Source organism: Notamacropus eugenii, chromosome 6 (genome assembly GCF_028372415.1).
Source record: "Notamacropus eugenii isolate mMacEug1 chromosome 6, mMacEug1.pri_v2, whole genome shotgun sequence".
Lineage (NCBI taxonomy): Eukaryota > Metazoa > Chordata > Mammalia > Diprotodontia > Macropodidae > Notamacropus > Notamacropus eugenii.
This window is the reverse complement of record NC_092877.1, coordinates 132,490,233-132,506,337: the sequence shown is the minus strand read 5'-3', so window position 1 is coordinate 132,506,337 and position 16,105 is coordinate 132,490,233. Positions and strand designations below refer to the sequence as shown.

Sequence of the window (16,105 nt, the reverse complement as noted above, 5' to 3'; positions counted from 1 at the left end):
ATACTGAAAAGTTTCAAGAGTTACAAATATTGTCTTTCCATGTAGGAATATAAACAGTTCAACTTTAGTAAGTCCTTTGTATGACTGTCTTTGCTGTTTACCTTTTCATACTTCTCTTCATTCTTGTGTTTGAAAGTCAAATTTTCTTTTCACCTCTGGTCTTTTCATCAAGAATGCTTGAAAGTCCTCTATTTCATTGAAAGACCATTCTTTCCCCTGAAGTATTATACTCAGTTTTGCTGGGTAGGTGATTCTTGGTTTTAGTCCTAGTTCCTTTGACTTCTGGAATATCATATTCCACTCCCTTAGATCCCTTAATGTAGAAGCTGCTAGATCTTGTGTTATCCTGATTTTATTTCCACAATACTCGAATTGTTTCTCTCGAGCTACTTGCAATATTTTCTCTTTGACCTGGGAACTCTGGAATTTGGTCACAGTGTTCCTAGGAGTTTCTCTTTTTGGATCTCTTTCAGGAGGGGATCAGTGGATTCTTTCAATATTTATTTTTCCTTCTGGTTCTAGAATATCAGGGCAGTTTTCTTTGATAATTTCATGAAGGATGATGTCTAGGCTCTTTTTTTTTGATCATGACTTACAGGTAGTCCCATAATTTTTTAAATTGTCTCTCTTGGATCTATTTTCCAGGTCAGTTGTTTTTCCAAGGAGATATTTCACATTATCTTCCATTTTTTCATTCTTTTGGTTTTGTTTTGTGATTTCTTGTTTTCTCATAAAGTCATTAGCCTCCATCTGTTCCATTCTAATTTTGAAAGAACTATTTTCTTCAGTGAGCTTTTGAACCTCCTTTTCCATTTGTCTAATTCTGCTTTTGAAAGCATTCTTCTCCTCATTGGCTTTTTGAACAGCTTTTGCCAAGTGAGTTAGTCTATTTTTCAAGGTGTTGTTTTCTTCAGAATTTTTTTGGGTCTCCTTTAGCAAGGTGTTGACCTGCTTTTGATGCTTTTCTTGCATCTCTCTTATTTCTTTTCCCAATTTTTCCTCCACCTCTCTTACTTGATTTTCAAAATCCTTTTTGAGGTCTTCCATGGCCTGAGCTCATTGAATATTTATTTTGGATGTCTGGGATACAGAAGCCTTGCCTTTTATGTCTTTCCCTGATGGTAAGCATTGTTCTTCCTCATCAGAAAGGATGGGAGGAGATATCTGTTCACCAAGAAAGTAACCCTGTAGTCTTATTTTTTTTTCCCTTTTTTTTGGGCATTTTCCCAACCAATGACTTGACTTTTGGGCCCTTTGTTAAGAGGAGGGTATACTTTGGGAATCTGTGAGATCTCAGTTCCTCTGAGGTGGCATGATTAAGCGTGTACTGGTCTGGACACAGAGAGGGATTTTTATGCCTAGAATCTTAGCAGATATCTCTCCACAGCCACTTGGCCTCCAGTTCCCAAGTCAGCACTGTGGGCTGATTTTCAGATAAGCTAGATGGGCAGGGCCGCCATTCAGTGTGAGACAAAGGTCAGCTCTCTTAGGACCTCTACCCAGGGCAGAGGCAAGACTCAGCTCTTCTCTGCCCCCAGGGGTTTTTACACTCCAACAATAGAGCTTCTGTACAGGCTGCTGTGCAGGCTCTGTGGCTGCTGCCTGCTGCTGCAGCTATGGGAAAGCCCTTTTTCCTTCCTGGCCTGTTGATTAAACCCCGTCACTGACCTTTGGTGCCTGTGGGCCAAGGGATCTGAGGCCCCACTACTGTGACTGGAGATTCTGCCCCCAAAGAGTCATCTTCCCAGAGTCTCGTGGTGCCTGGGGGGCACTTGGCCAAGGTTGGGCTGGGCTCTGTGCTTGGCTCCACGTCCCGCGCAACCGACATTTCTGTGGGCCTTTCAGGTCACCTTGGGCTGGAAATCTCCTCTACTCTGTTGTTCTCCACTTCTGCTGCTCCAGAATTTGTTGAGAGTCCCTCTCTACAGGTATTTTATGGGCTGTGGGGAGGACTCTGCATAAATGTGTCTGTCTAGTCTGCCATCTTGGCTCTGCCCCCATACAGAGTCATTTTTAGAGAGCAACAGTGACATGGGGGTGGGAGAGCAGCATCAGTTGCAAATAGCACTGAGACTTTTAGAGAGTTGGGGCTTCCAGGAGATGGAGTTCAAGAATGAAAACTGTTCTGGAAAAGTCTGTTTGGGCAAAAGAATGGAAACCAGGTGATGATATTAGGTGGACATCCTTTGACATTTCAGTGGAATTGTGTTATATGATGTGGGTACTCCTTCATCTGTTGCAGATTTTGTCCATGTCCTCCTTTCAGTCTTCCCTGGGGCATTTATTTAATATGCTATCTTATTTTAAGACTCTTAAAATGTGGCTGCTGATGGGAATCCATGGAATTTCAGTCTTCCTCATTATCATCTGGTACCACTTTCCTTTCTAGTCATACATCTCTTTGAAGATATCTTTAAAGATGCTTCTTGTGTGTAGATCTTCACTGGAAATGTCCTGCAGTCTCTTCTCTCTATTCCCCCCATGCATCTCCCTGTTGCTTTTTGTGTGACTTGGAATTTAGGTTCTTTGGAGACTATGATATTCCATGATTGGCAGTCACACAACATAAGTTGAAGATTTACTTTGTTGTTGTTGCTTAGAAGAAGGGAAAATTCCAGTCATATACCATTATTGGTGTAGAAAATTCAGATTCATGATGTTTGAAAATGAGAGTAAACTGAAAGACCATGGTCTGAGCACAATCAAGGTATTAATTAGGCTAGCAATAAATAATAAATTGGCTCAATAGACTCTCTCAGTGTCCAAAATGCTGAGTGAAAGTGAAAAGGTGAAACCTAGGTGTGTCTTCCTTCTGACTGGCCATCATTTGAACCTCTCCTTACAAAGGTAAAACAATTCCAACTGGTAGACTGGTAACTAGGAAGTGGATTAAAGTCACCTCCGCTCTTCCCTATTACTTCCTCTCTGAGAGATGGGAGTAATTCTCAAATGATATGATTAGTCTGCAGACATGGATACAGTCTGCAATGGCTTTGTTAGAATCTCCCTGAATTTGAGTTGTGGGTTGTAGGTGTAGCACCAATGTGATACTCACAGCACCTACAGCAGCCATGAATATCTGGGTGCAATTCTGAATCGCAAAATACCACAGACTCTCCACATGTAAGGCAGAAGAAAAACATTTATTCAGATACCAGAAAGTCAAATCTATCATAGTAACAAAAATCTATACTCAGTAACAATCCAGAGAAAAACATGATCCCCTTGCCTTTTCTTGCTAGGCTTCCCAGAAACCAGCTCCATTAAACAAATCACAAACAAGCTCTTTCACTCATACTAGCCATCAGCCTGCATCCTTCCTAGCTCTAACTACTCTCAAGACTAGCTTTTTCTTAGCTCTGCTCTACTTCTGCCTCTATCTCTACCTTTCCTATTCCACCCCTTTAGCAAACTCCTCCCACCACAGGCTCCATGTGACTCTGACTCATGTGAAGTAGCTTTCATGTGACTCAAACAGGTCACATGGACCTATTCATGGATAGTAAAGATCTTCCCAATATGCAAAAATACATTAACAGTACATTAGACCTCAAGATCTTTCTTATCCATTACGTAGGTCAATGGGGCAGCTGGTATCAACAGAACTTTACAGCAATATAATAGGCATCACAAAAAATGAGCACATAACAATTTTTAGGGTGGGGCTTGAGCACAAGCTTGCCATCACTCCCCTTGGAATGAATGGGGCCCAAAATCTTGGGGTAAGGAGAGGTCTCTTCTTCCATAGCTACTTCCTGTTGAGACTGGACATACAGCTGTCCCTGCCTCAAAAGGTCCCATTTGAGGGATCATTTCCTGAGCTCTCATCTGGAGTTGGTTGGCACCAGGTCCAGGGGTGACACATCACAATCTTGGATAAGGGGTGACATCTGGCTTAAACAATCAGGCATCCACAGGAGGAGGGTACTAGACCTGCCAAAAACAAATCTGACAAACAACGTGAACAGACAAAAAGTCAAAAAGAAACAAGGAGACCTTAACCAGAAACAGGGTAGATGGAAGGGCAGCCATGCTTCTGGAGTCCATGGACATACTATCATAGCCTCATTCAGTGCTGTTTTTAATTTGCAGTCCCAAGGTCATCATTCTGGCTAGAGGTACACCCTCTTTAATATTAGCTAGGGGTTGGCCAGTCCCCCATTCTGCCTGCAAATGTGATAAACCTAGATACAATGTTTCAGAACCATCAGCTGGGGCAGCTCCTACCTCCCTGCTCAGTCTAAAGTCAAGTCTCTTCGTTTGATACATTTTACATGGTTCATTAGTCAGAGTGCCATCTTTTCTTCCAAAATCTACCCCTTCTCTCAATAGAGCAGTAAACAATTCTTTTCTTGTCAATCTATTCTGACTTTCAATCCACTGGCTATTTATTTCTCTCTCTTGAAGAAATTTATTTTTTTTTACTAATTCCCACCATCCAAGGTTCCCATCCTTTGGGTGAACTGCCTTAAAATATCTGTGACCTCCTGCTGAGTAAAATTCTTGGTTACCTCCTCAAACACTTTGGGGCCCCCTGATTCTCCGGCTTTCTTAGCACTGGCCAAACCTCAGCCTCCTCATTTGTTTCATTCTCCTCCCACACATCCTCCTGGCCTGTGTTTAGGCCTGTGCAAGGGCTATATTCGATTTCCCATTGTTAACTTTTCACCTCCAGTGAGCGAAACCAGCAACAGCTTTTTCTTCCATCACTTGAAACTCTGTAGCTTCCTCTACTGAAGGTCAATGTGAACACTGCGGGATAAAAAGTTTCTCTGGCAAACCAAACAGCTCCCTTTCCATCTGAGTTTTCTCCTCCAGCATCTTGTCTCTGCTTTTCCATATGATTCTATGGCTTGTTAGCAAGGCCTGGCTTCTCCTACACACCCCTGCCATTTCTTTCCCTGACTCTATTGGTATTCCCTGCAAACATCTTTCTAAGTCTCCAGATTCTGCAGCCTCGGCTCCCAGTTTCCACAAAGCCCTGAGCCTTTCGTCCATTCTCTTACCTGGAAATTGCTTCTGCAGGTGTAAAGACTGCCTCTGAGCAGCTGTCATAGCTACTGAGGACCCAGAAAAGAAGATTCCTTAAACCAGAATTTTTGGTAATATCAAATGGTTGGAAATAAAACATATCTATGGCTATGTCTATCTCTCTTTATCTATCTTTAATATAGATATAATTTTAATCATCAGAAAGGACTTTAAAGATGTATTAGAATCTTCTTTGACAGTTAGCTTAAGGACCATAAGGTCTTTCCACATGACTTGTAGCTGAAATCTCCTTCATTCTTGTCTCTTTCACTATATTGTAAGCTCCATGAGAGCAGAGATTGTTTCAACTTTTCTTTTTTGTATTCCCACAGCTGAGCACAACACTTTGCACATATTAACTGCTAATTAGTGGTTTTTCACATGTTTATTACTTCATTAAACTACCTACGAAAACAATTTGGAACCTTCTAATGCAGTCACCATACTTGACTCACCTCTTTGCGCCTGTAGCATTATGCTTTGTCACATAGCCCACATCAGGATGTCAGGGACAGAAGGAAAGTCCCCATCATACATAAGAATGTGTATAGTGCACTTTTCATTTTGTCCAAGAACAAGAAATGAAATACATTTCCATTTATTGAGAATACGCAGACAGATTCTGGTAAGGAGGCAGTGTGACACAGTGGAGAAAGCACTGGTTTTAGAGATAAAAGACCTGGATTCAAGTGTTACTTCTGATGTCCCCTACAAGGATGACCTAGGTAGTCAATTATCCTCTTCTAGCCTTAATTTCCTTCTTTCTAAAATGAGAGATTTGGACTAGGGAGCTGTGAGATTCTCTAGCACTAGATTTATGACCCTATTGTATCTGAATGTAGTGAAATTATATTGATCTATACTAAATGATGAATATGACATTTTCAAAGAAATATGGAAAGATATAATAACACATATTCTACGAAGTGAGTAGGGCCAGGAAGACAGTGTATAAAATTAGCACAACAAATGTGAAGGGAAAAGAATTCAAAGTATTGGCTAAAGCATCGACCAATCATGGTTTCAGGCTAAAGCATATCTTGTACCTCTTCTTAGAGTGGTGATAGACCAGAGGAACACTCTTAGATATGGAATATCTTGGTTTGTTTGCTCAATTATTTGTTTTTCAGTTGTTTCAGTCATGTCTGACTCTTCATGACCTCATTTGGGTTTTTTGTTTATTTGTTTGTTTTTTGCAAAGACACTGGGGTGGTTTGCCATTTGTTTCTCCAGTTCATTTTACAGATGAGGAAACTCAGGAAAACCGTTAAGTGATTCACTGAGGATCACACAGTTAGGGTCTAAGGCCAGATTTGAACTCAAAAACATCAGTCTTCCTGACTCCAGGTCAGACAGTCTATCCACTGCACCACCTAACTGCCCCCTTGCTCAACGATATATAATTGTTATAGGAACAGACTTCTACTCAGGAGAAGAGACAGTGGGGAATTGGTTAGAAGATAATGATAGATATTTAAAAAAGGAAAATATTTTAAAAGTTAAAAACAATATTTGGCCTAGAACTTTTGAAAAATGCCTAATTTCTGAAAACATGATTCTGTTTCTATAGAGATAAATAAAACTATAGAAATCCCTAATAAATATGAATATAGAGTTATTTTAAGTATAAAATGTTAGATTATTTGATGTCAATGTTAAATTTATGAGAAATAATTTTTCAAATTAAACTAAAATTATTAAATCATAGTGTTTTATAAAACACTCATACATTTTGAACTCTTCATTACAAAGTTTCTTGTAGAAGGATAACTGAATTTTACTTGCCATTATGGTTTTATAAATATGTATAATAGCGGGCAAAGATGTAGATTCTCAAAGAACCATGAGCAAATGAGTCATTATAGCCCATCTAACAAATAAAAGGACTCTATTTGTACTTACATCCTTGATAAAGGTGGCTCATTACTGTTAGTGCATCTTAAAAGCTTTTATCCTTAAAAGTCAAAGTCCTTATTAGTGACCTGAATAATCCTCTGCAAAAGTTTTCAGATTGGCCAACTTTCTGAGATTTGAGGACATAGAATCTTAAACTGTAAAGCAACATTAAAGATTATCTCTTAATTTTGCTGGGGTTTATAGCTGGAAGCTGAGACTAAAAGAGGTTAACTTGCTTTGACTGAGATTATGTAACTTGCATCTATGAGATGAAGCATGAAATTCATGTCTTCCTCAAACTGATTCAATGTTATTTTAGATACTGTACCTATGGTTCTCCTAATTCTGTTTGCTTTCCTTTATATCAGTTCTTACAAGCTTTACTATGCTTCTCTAAAGTCCTTATGTTCATCACACAACTACATTCTCTCAGCACAATAATATTCCATTTTATTCATATATTTCAATTTCTTCACTATTCTCCTGTTAATGAGTGTATATTCTCCATTTTTATTTTGTACCACAAAAAAAGGGCTGCTATGAGAATTTTGATATTTTGAGAATATTTTCCCCTGTCTTTGACTTCTTTGGGGTAAATTAACCTGTCATTGATCAAACCTGAGTTTTGCATTCAGATCCTTAGAAATCTGATGGTTGTGCCAAAAGATTATATTTCCTGCACAAAAATGTACATGAAGATGGAAAAATAATAATGTGACATCCCTATCAAAGACCTTTTATAAAGCAAACATGGAATAAAGGAAACGTTTTTTTTTCTTTTTTTAAGATGTCTCATACATGAGGATCCATGTACTTTGAAGGATGTAGGCCCAGTGGTTTTTCAGTCATGTCTTACTCTTCATTGACTTCACTGGGGTTTGAGGGTTTTCTTGGTAAAAGTAATTGGAATGGTTTATCATTTTCTTCTCTAGTTCATTTTACAGATGAAAAAACTGAGTTAAGTTTAAGTTAAGGCAAGTAAACTGACTTGCCCAGGGTCATACAACTAATGAGTACCTGGGGCCTGATTTGAACCCAGGAAGGTAAGTCTTCCTGATTCTAAGCCCAGGGCTCTATCTACTGTACCACCTTGCTGTCTCACTTAAACATTCAGTTTAAAGTACTCAAATTGACTCAGTCAGTTGATAACATTATCTGATAATGGTGTGTCTTCCAAATTACTCCCAAGTACATCACTGAGAAAGGTGCAAATGGAAGAAAGAAAAAATAAAAAAAGAAATCAATGTGTCCTTAATGATTAGTAGACCACAGGATCATAAGTGTAAAGCATGATGTTGTGATAAGAATGCTGGATTGGAAATTAAAGCTTCTGGTTTTCAATTTTCAATTCCAGCTTTAACATTTTCTTCTTGTACAATTTCTGTGATCCCTTTCCAAGCTTCTAAAAATACTTAGGCTACTTGATATCTAATGACCTTTACTTAGTATAGATGTGTTTGCTCGTTGTCTCTCCCATTAGATTACACTGTCTTCTTGAGGCTAAGGGCTATCTTTTGCCTCTTTTTGTATCCCCAAAAGTGTCTGGCATTTCGTAGGCATTTAATAAGTGTTTATTGATTGACTGTGTTTGTTGATAAGTAGTATGACATAGAGGTACACTGAGGCAAACTTAGAATAAGGAAGACCTGAGTTTAAATACTGCCTCTGACCCATATGGTACATGTGACCACGGTGACTCTCTAATACCATAAATTGCAGAACCATGCTAATTTTAATTAGTAGAGAAAGTTCCTTTTGCCAATGTTATCACAGGTCAGGGCCGAAGGAAAAAAAAAGTTAAAAATGCAATCTTAGGTAAATATGAGAAAGTCAGTGTCTTGTACATACTGACAGAGGACTGGAAATAGAAAGAATTGAGTTCAAGTTCCATCTTTGACACATACTAGCTTCGTGATGTGTTTAAGTCACTGTTTCCCCTCCGTACCTTGGGCTGTTTAAGATGAGTTACACAGGATTAGCATTTCTCTAAGACAAGGTGGAGTTCCCTCATTGAGATTTCCTTACGCTGATCAATTCACAAGTCTGAAAAGTAACAACAAAAAATAGATATGGACTTTTATTAAAGCTGCATAATTCTTCCATTTTTCCTTGAAAAATGAAAGGCAGTAATGAAAAAGATAACAGATTTTATCTCAAGAAGTTGGTGAGACAACAAAGATATTGCAAGGTTGGTGGGTGAAAAGGTAAATGAGACAGATAGCACTATTGGCCTCTGACTGGAAAAGAGACAGAAGACATGATTTATTCTGAAGAGATATACTCAGTTACATTTTCTGTCTCCCTTCTCCCTTCACCTTCCCAATAAACATATTTTAAAAATAAAGTAGTTCAGATGTGTTTGGGTATTTATTTATCAATGTGCCCAACTTTTTAAAAAAATGATTTTCTAAGAATTTGCTATAGTGAAGAGGGCAGTAGACTCAGGGTCAGCAAGACTTGGGTTTAAATCCTGCCTCTTGAAATTGTCAGTTATTTTTCTATAGGCAAATCCCTGAAGCTCCTTGAGCCTTGCACAACTCTCCTATAGTCAATCCTGTTTATTAAACACTAGAGTAAAAATTCTGTTGAATCTTTTTTTTTATTTGTTTTTATCCTTTTGATGTTAGATACTGCTTTATTTGGTAGGTCATACATTGAAATGTGTATTGGTGAAAGGAGGAATTTCCTATACTGAAATTTCTACTTGAACAAAATGGAATCCTAGATCCTTCATATGTGTGTGTATTTTACATGATTTATATACATATATGATTTATTTTACATCTATGTATACATGCATATAAATATGATTTATTTTACTTTAACAATTATATTGAAAAATGTTATCAGCTTTAGTAAAAATTGAACTTGCCTATAATGCTACACTTCTGAAAAGTAGTTACAGTTTACCATTGCATTAATAAATAATATCTATAATAGAATAGACTCAGGGAAAACATGACCATAAAGAAGTATGTATTTTTCTTTTATTTCACAGCTACACTTTTTCATGACTGGTGATATCTGGAATGTGGTAAAATAGCAATTGAAAAACAGCAAGAAAGAATTACATTATTACAAATGCCAGAGCATTTGTTAATAAAACATTTTATTTCATTCTATTTGAAATTATGTTATTACTTATTAAAACCAATACTAAAGGCTTCTATTTGGGGCACATTTCTTAGCGATTGTTCATATTTGTTAAATATGGCCACTTCAATAAAAAGAATCATTATGATGATTTGAGCATCATTAGGAGTTATATATGTGAATGTTAGTGATGTGTACCATTGACAGATCTCATTATTTTCTGGTAACTAAAAGCATCATACTTAGCGGTACCAAAAACACACATAGAATAAAAAAAAAACCCTCAAGATAAGGAAGATTTAAATGTAGGAATTACTAAGGCCAAATCTCTATGCATATCTCTTTTTATGGAAATGTGGGCTATAAGTTAGAGAGCTCTGTGTCACTCCCCTGATCAAGACCTTTCCATGTCTCCCTATTTACTGTAGGATGAACTGTAAGTTCCATGGTTTGACATTAATAAAATTCTCATGATATGTTTCCAGTCTAATCTTAGATTTCAATGGACCACTCTACATAAAGCAATTTTTGTGCAATGCAGATTCTCCTGGGAACATGGGGAAAGGAAGGAGGGAAGGGAAGGAGTAGGAAGTGGGACTCATGGCAGTGGAGAGATATGACCCACATACCCTTCAAGGACAAGTGTTAGGGCTGAGGTCAGACAGGCTTGAGCCTAGATTTGGGGCCAGCTACATGGGGACCTGTCCGGGACCAAGAAGAAGAACACCTTTAGCGGGAGCAGAGAAAAAGACACAGACAGGAAAGGACCAGGGAGGCCCAGGAGTGGGGACAGACACAGGGTACCAGAGGGTGGACTGAGGGGAGACAGAAGCATGAGGCAGATCCTCAGGCAGGGTGGACTCAGAGGGGGAATATGTTCTCTCCAGGCACCAGAGGTCTCAAGCCAAGTCTCATTCTGTAGCTGTAGTGGTCTTTCAGCATGTGGGTTCTTCTGCTTTTACTTGAAGGTTTTTTTTTGTTTGCTTGTTTTTTTTGGGGGGGAGGGGAGCTGAGGGAGATTGGAGTGGGAGGCGGAGTAATAACCTCTCAACAGAATGAAGAGTGAGCTATACCTGCTTGGTGATTGACTGTATAGCTCCGGCTTAGCTTATCATAAACCACCAAAAGCAGCAACAGTCTTGAGCAGTACCCAAGATCTTGACTATACCAATAATATGTGTGTGAAAGTTCTAATAATCTCTCATCTCAGATTTTACTGAATGATTTTTACAGACTTTATAATTAACTTTCTATTGGATCTTGACAAAGGGGATCCATTTAAACAAACCCATAGGCTCACTTTTCATTACTGAGTTTCCCTGACCCAAGAAACCAAAACTGAAACGTTGTTTCCCCTAATGTCTTGTGGCCACTTAGCTAACTTTTGATCTGTTATGGGTCAATCTACCTATCACCCTTGATACTGGAACCATATTATGGTTCCAGCCCTAGTATCTTCTTTTATTTCTTTCTACTCTTAGCCTTACAAAGTCCAAACAGAGTATGTTTTCTGGAGCTTATTTAATTGAAGTCAGGGGTTATAGGGGTAATACAGAAGGACAGAGTGGGCATGAACCCACAGGAACATAGAACAGAGAAGGAATCACAAAGGCAAGGTGGTATAAAGGACAGCTCAAAAAGATTTATTATTGAAAATAAATGACCTGGTAATGTAAGATGAGAAAAAGCTAACCAAGTAATACTCTTTGTGAGTCATTGACTTTCATGTGATGCCAAGAGAATTTTCAGAAGGCCCCAGCACTTTAGATGGCCTCCATTTGATAAAACTTTGAGAGGACAAGAGAGGCAGGAATGGGTGAATTATAAATCTACATCAAAGGACAGAATTGCAAATTGATCTGTTGCAGAGCATCTTAACCTTGAGTCTATGAACTTGCTCTTTTAATATTTTGATAACCATATTGATAACTATAATATTTAATGTTTGATAACTAAATCAATTATAATTGATTTCTTTTATAATCCTGTATACCTTATTTTTTGAGGGACTTAAAAATGTGATTTTGAGAAGGGCCCATAGGTTTCACCAGACTGCCATGGTTGTCTATGACTCAAAGCAATTTAAAAATCATTAGAATATTGTACTATTGAAGTATTTGCAAGGAATGAGAATATAATCCAAATATTATAGTCATATAGCTTAATTAGAAGTTTTATAAACATATCTTATCCAGTTCAGTGAAAAGAGAGAACTAAACTTTCTAACTTAATACTTTACAAAAAATGTCAGAGACCTAGCATGGGTCACATCCCTCATAGGGCTGAAAACACGATGTAATGCAGTCTCTTCCTCTCTAATGACACTAGACAAAAATGGAGGTTCTCTTCCCAGAACACTATGGTAATGATATGAGGAAGGAGCTTACTCATCAAAGCTTTGTAAGGAATTCATTGGTCCTTTTTCCCCCCAATATCAGGCTTGTCCAGACTTTCAAATGTAGACTTTTTCACTAAAGTCACACAAAAGTTTTATATTTGCAAAGCCACAAGTAAAAGAAATTGTATGAACCCACAGAGACTATGGCTCAGGTCTTTAGATGGAGGTGATGAGAAATTGCTTCTGCCAAGAACTGCAGACAGAGAAATTCTGCTTAACTGCCTCCCAGCAGTGTACCTTGGGAGAGGGCAAAGGAAGCTGTTGGGTTAGCCTAACTTTCTCTCCTCTTGTTTAAATGCCCTGTGACCATTGGGTTTGCTTGAATGGCACCTGTAATCATGTTTTTCATTACCCACTGTTGTGTCTGGAGGAGAATTCACTGAGACAAAAGGTGATCCAAGGGAGGAAGAAGAAACTAGATGTATTTGATTTCTCTGAAAGAAAAAAAATAAGAAAAGAATTGAGCTCATGGTACACCCAAAAGGAACATGAGTCCTTAGTTTCAGGTAATGAAGAAATCTTTGTCAAGCACTCTAACTGCCTAATCCGAAAACATTTGGCTCCACATTAATAATTTCAGTAATTTATATTCTTTAAGGGAATCAACAGAAAGATCACTATGATTTTAAAAAAATGTTGTATCCCTACCATTAGAATATAAACCTTTTGGGGAAGTAGCTGATTTTGTCTTTATACCGCCAGTGCTTAAGAACTTTGGAATCAATTGTTTGACATGGCAGACCCTATTTCAGGGCAGTCCCATAAGGTGTTCCCACATCAGAGAAGGTGCTGTGCTCTATGAGCAAAGCACAATTGAAGGAACTGAAAAGAAATGCAAAGTGTGCAAATTTAAAGAACCCACCCCAAATGTTCAAATGAACTATTTGTGTTCAACCTGTGGTAGAATATTCTGAGCTCTTATTGGTATGATCAGCCACAGTCAGTTACTTGGTTCTAACATGGTGATGTCATTTTGGTCCTCATCAAAATCAGACAACAACTAACCAATCTCTTGTGTGTAGCACAATGAGGCCCACCTCATGCAAATGTTCTCTGAACTGATTCAAGTTAACCTTAACCCAGTGAGTCATGAAATGGAGTGCTGGGCCTACAGTCTGGAAGACCTGCTTTAAAAATCTGACCTCAGACACTTACTAGCTATGTGACCCTAGACAAGGCATTTAACCTCCATTTACTTCAATTTCCTCAACTGTAAAATGGTGATAATAATAGCACCTATTTCCCTGGGTTTTTGTAAGGAGCAAATGAGATATTTTCAAAGTATTTATCACAGTAATCACTTAAAATGCTTGTTCCCTCATCTCTATTGCTTGATTATTTCTACTGAAAAGGATTCCTGGGTTTGGAGAAAAGGCACACCATGGAGGAAATCTGATCCCAAAACTCATTCACCCATAAGGAAATGTCCCAAGAGAGTCAGAAAACTTCCTGAGTCATTCATTATGGAGACAGATATTTTCTCTGAAGAGTTTTAAAAAATGGAAAATTACCACACAGCCCTCTCAGAACTATCTTTTATAAGTTGTTTGGGAAAAATGATTCAGAATACTTGAGGTTCATGTGATATCATAAGATATCTCTCTGCATGCAAATTGACATTTTTTTTTTTTAATTTCAGCTACAAATAAAATAGCATTGAACCGGGGAAAGATTTCCTATTCCTGGTCATTGTTAGTTACTGGTATGCTCTAAATAATATCCATCTAGCACCTCTCCCAGGAAAATGCATTACAGGTATCTAATTGCTTCTCATAACACTCCTGTGGGAAAATACAGGCAATCTACTCTGTGTAGGCTGAGAAGGTGACATATTAAGTTACTAGCCCAAGGACACAGAGTGAATTAGTAGCAAATATAACAGTAAGAATCATCCTCTCTCTATCCATACAACTCTACAGTTTTTCATAAATAGACTCAACTTCTAGTCAAGTGATACAGTTTGGAAGATGCTGATCATTTCAGAGGATGAGTTGTGATTCTTAAAAGGAAAGGGTGGCAAAGTTACCCTGGTTAGAACCAGATCCAATCAAGAAGTACTGAGTCATATATATTCATAGCATCATAGCTATAGAACTGGAAAGAATTTTGAAGACTCAAGCATTTTGTGTTCTTGTATTTGGCATTTTTATGCTAATGCATGGCTGGGATCTATAATTGTTTATTTGATTTTTTCAAATTAATGAAGAAAATATATTCATTAAAGTCTTCATTCACTTAGTAAACATGTATTGAGCACTTGCTATGCGAGTCACCATGTCTGGTAGAATATAAACACCTTGAGACAGAACACCTTAAGGTCTAGAGGGGAACTTGCCAGCCAGTGAGCACAATCACTTCATTTTACAAATGATGAAACTAAAGCTGAGGAGTTTAATGCCCAGTATGTGTCTGACATGGAATTTGAACTCAAGTTTTTCTGATCCTAAGCTTAGCACTCATCTATTTTACCATCTAGCTACCTTCTATTGATATATATGTATATGTATGTATATATATATATATATATATATATATATATATATATATATATATATATATACATACATACATTAACAGATAGGTAGGTAGATAGATAGATGGATGGATAGACAGATAGATAGATAGATGAATAGATGGATAGATATAGATAGATAGGGGTTTTTTTATTTTTGCACAGTAGATCATATATATTTAATGAGTTGCCAAGGACTAGCATATCCCTCCCTGAGTTCTTGAGGATCATTGACGCCTACCTCTTCATTTTGCATACGAGGAAATTGGGACCCAGAAAAATTAAATGGATTGCCCTGGGTCACAAAGCAACTGTCTTATGTAGGACCTGACAGTAGCAGCATTTTTTATTCATTTTTTGGGGAAACAAATGACACAATGTATGTCCTCAAGGATCATATATTGTCTTATTTCTTTCAGTAGTAAATTCATACTTTGATTTGCCTTTACTGAATAGCTTTTCTGAATATATTTCCTATAAAAATCTTCTTGCACAGTTTTATGAAGCATAATTTTCTGAGTGTTGCTTCTCAGTCTAAATGTATTGCAGCATAATCTCCACCAGTTACTGCACCCCATCCAACCTCCTTTTGGATCTCGTCTACAAGTCACTGTAAGGAAGAACTTAATATAGAAATCTATCAGGGAATTTAATAAAAGTAGCAATAAGTTATTTTTGTATGAAGAGTAACAATTTGTAGTCTTTATAACACAGATTATATTTTATCCAGAAAATACAAATAGCCAATACAGATGTCTTCATCTGAATAATAAACATGACAAATGTCAGTGGGTAAACATATATTTTTACTTGTTGGAGATCACAGAGACACAGTCTCTAACAGGATGGGTAGTTCACAGAGCTGATATACATATATTCCCAGCATCATAAATTTAGAGTGGAAGGGACCTGAAAAGTCATGAAGTCCATGAATAGGACATTGACCATCTACATGTTGAAGCAAATTTTCCAAGGTCATCATCTAGAAAGAGTATGAAGTAAGAGCTGAGCAGAGGTCTCCCTGACTCAGGGTTCAGTGCTCTATCCACTACCCCAAATAACAGAGTATAAAGTAGCACTACTAAGAACTTTCATTTAATTTGCATGACTAAGTCAAGAAGGCTGGAGAATTGATCTGAAGGGTAAGAAGGCAACCATTTTTGCCAATAAACCAG

At 37.7% G+C, this 16,105-nt stretch overlaps 1 long non-coding RNA gene across 5 annotated transcripts in view; it reads right to left on the bottom strand.

The window, feature by feature from the left end:
* The window catches only part of LOC140510611 (uncharacterized), a 65,507-nt gene that overhangs the window by 35,543 nt on the left and 13,859 nt on the right, over positions 1–16,105 (bottom strand). For 3 of the 5 annotated variants that reach the window (XR_011969305.1, XR_011969302.1, XR_011969303.1), the window contains 2 exons: positions 12,771–12,852; positions 8,647–8,970 (listed from right to left, as the gene is read on the bottom strand). This is a non-coding gene — a long non-coding RNA (uncharacterized lncRNA). Of the gene's footprint in view, positions 1–8,646; positions 8,971–12,770; positions 12,853–16,105 lie in introns of those variants that run through there. The other 2 variants (XR_011969304.1, XR_011969306.1) reach the window with 2 other exon arrangements.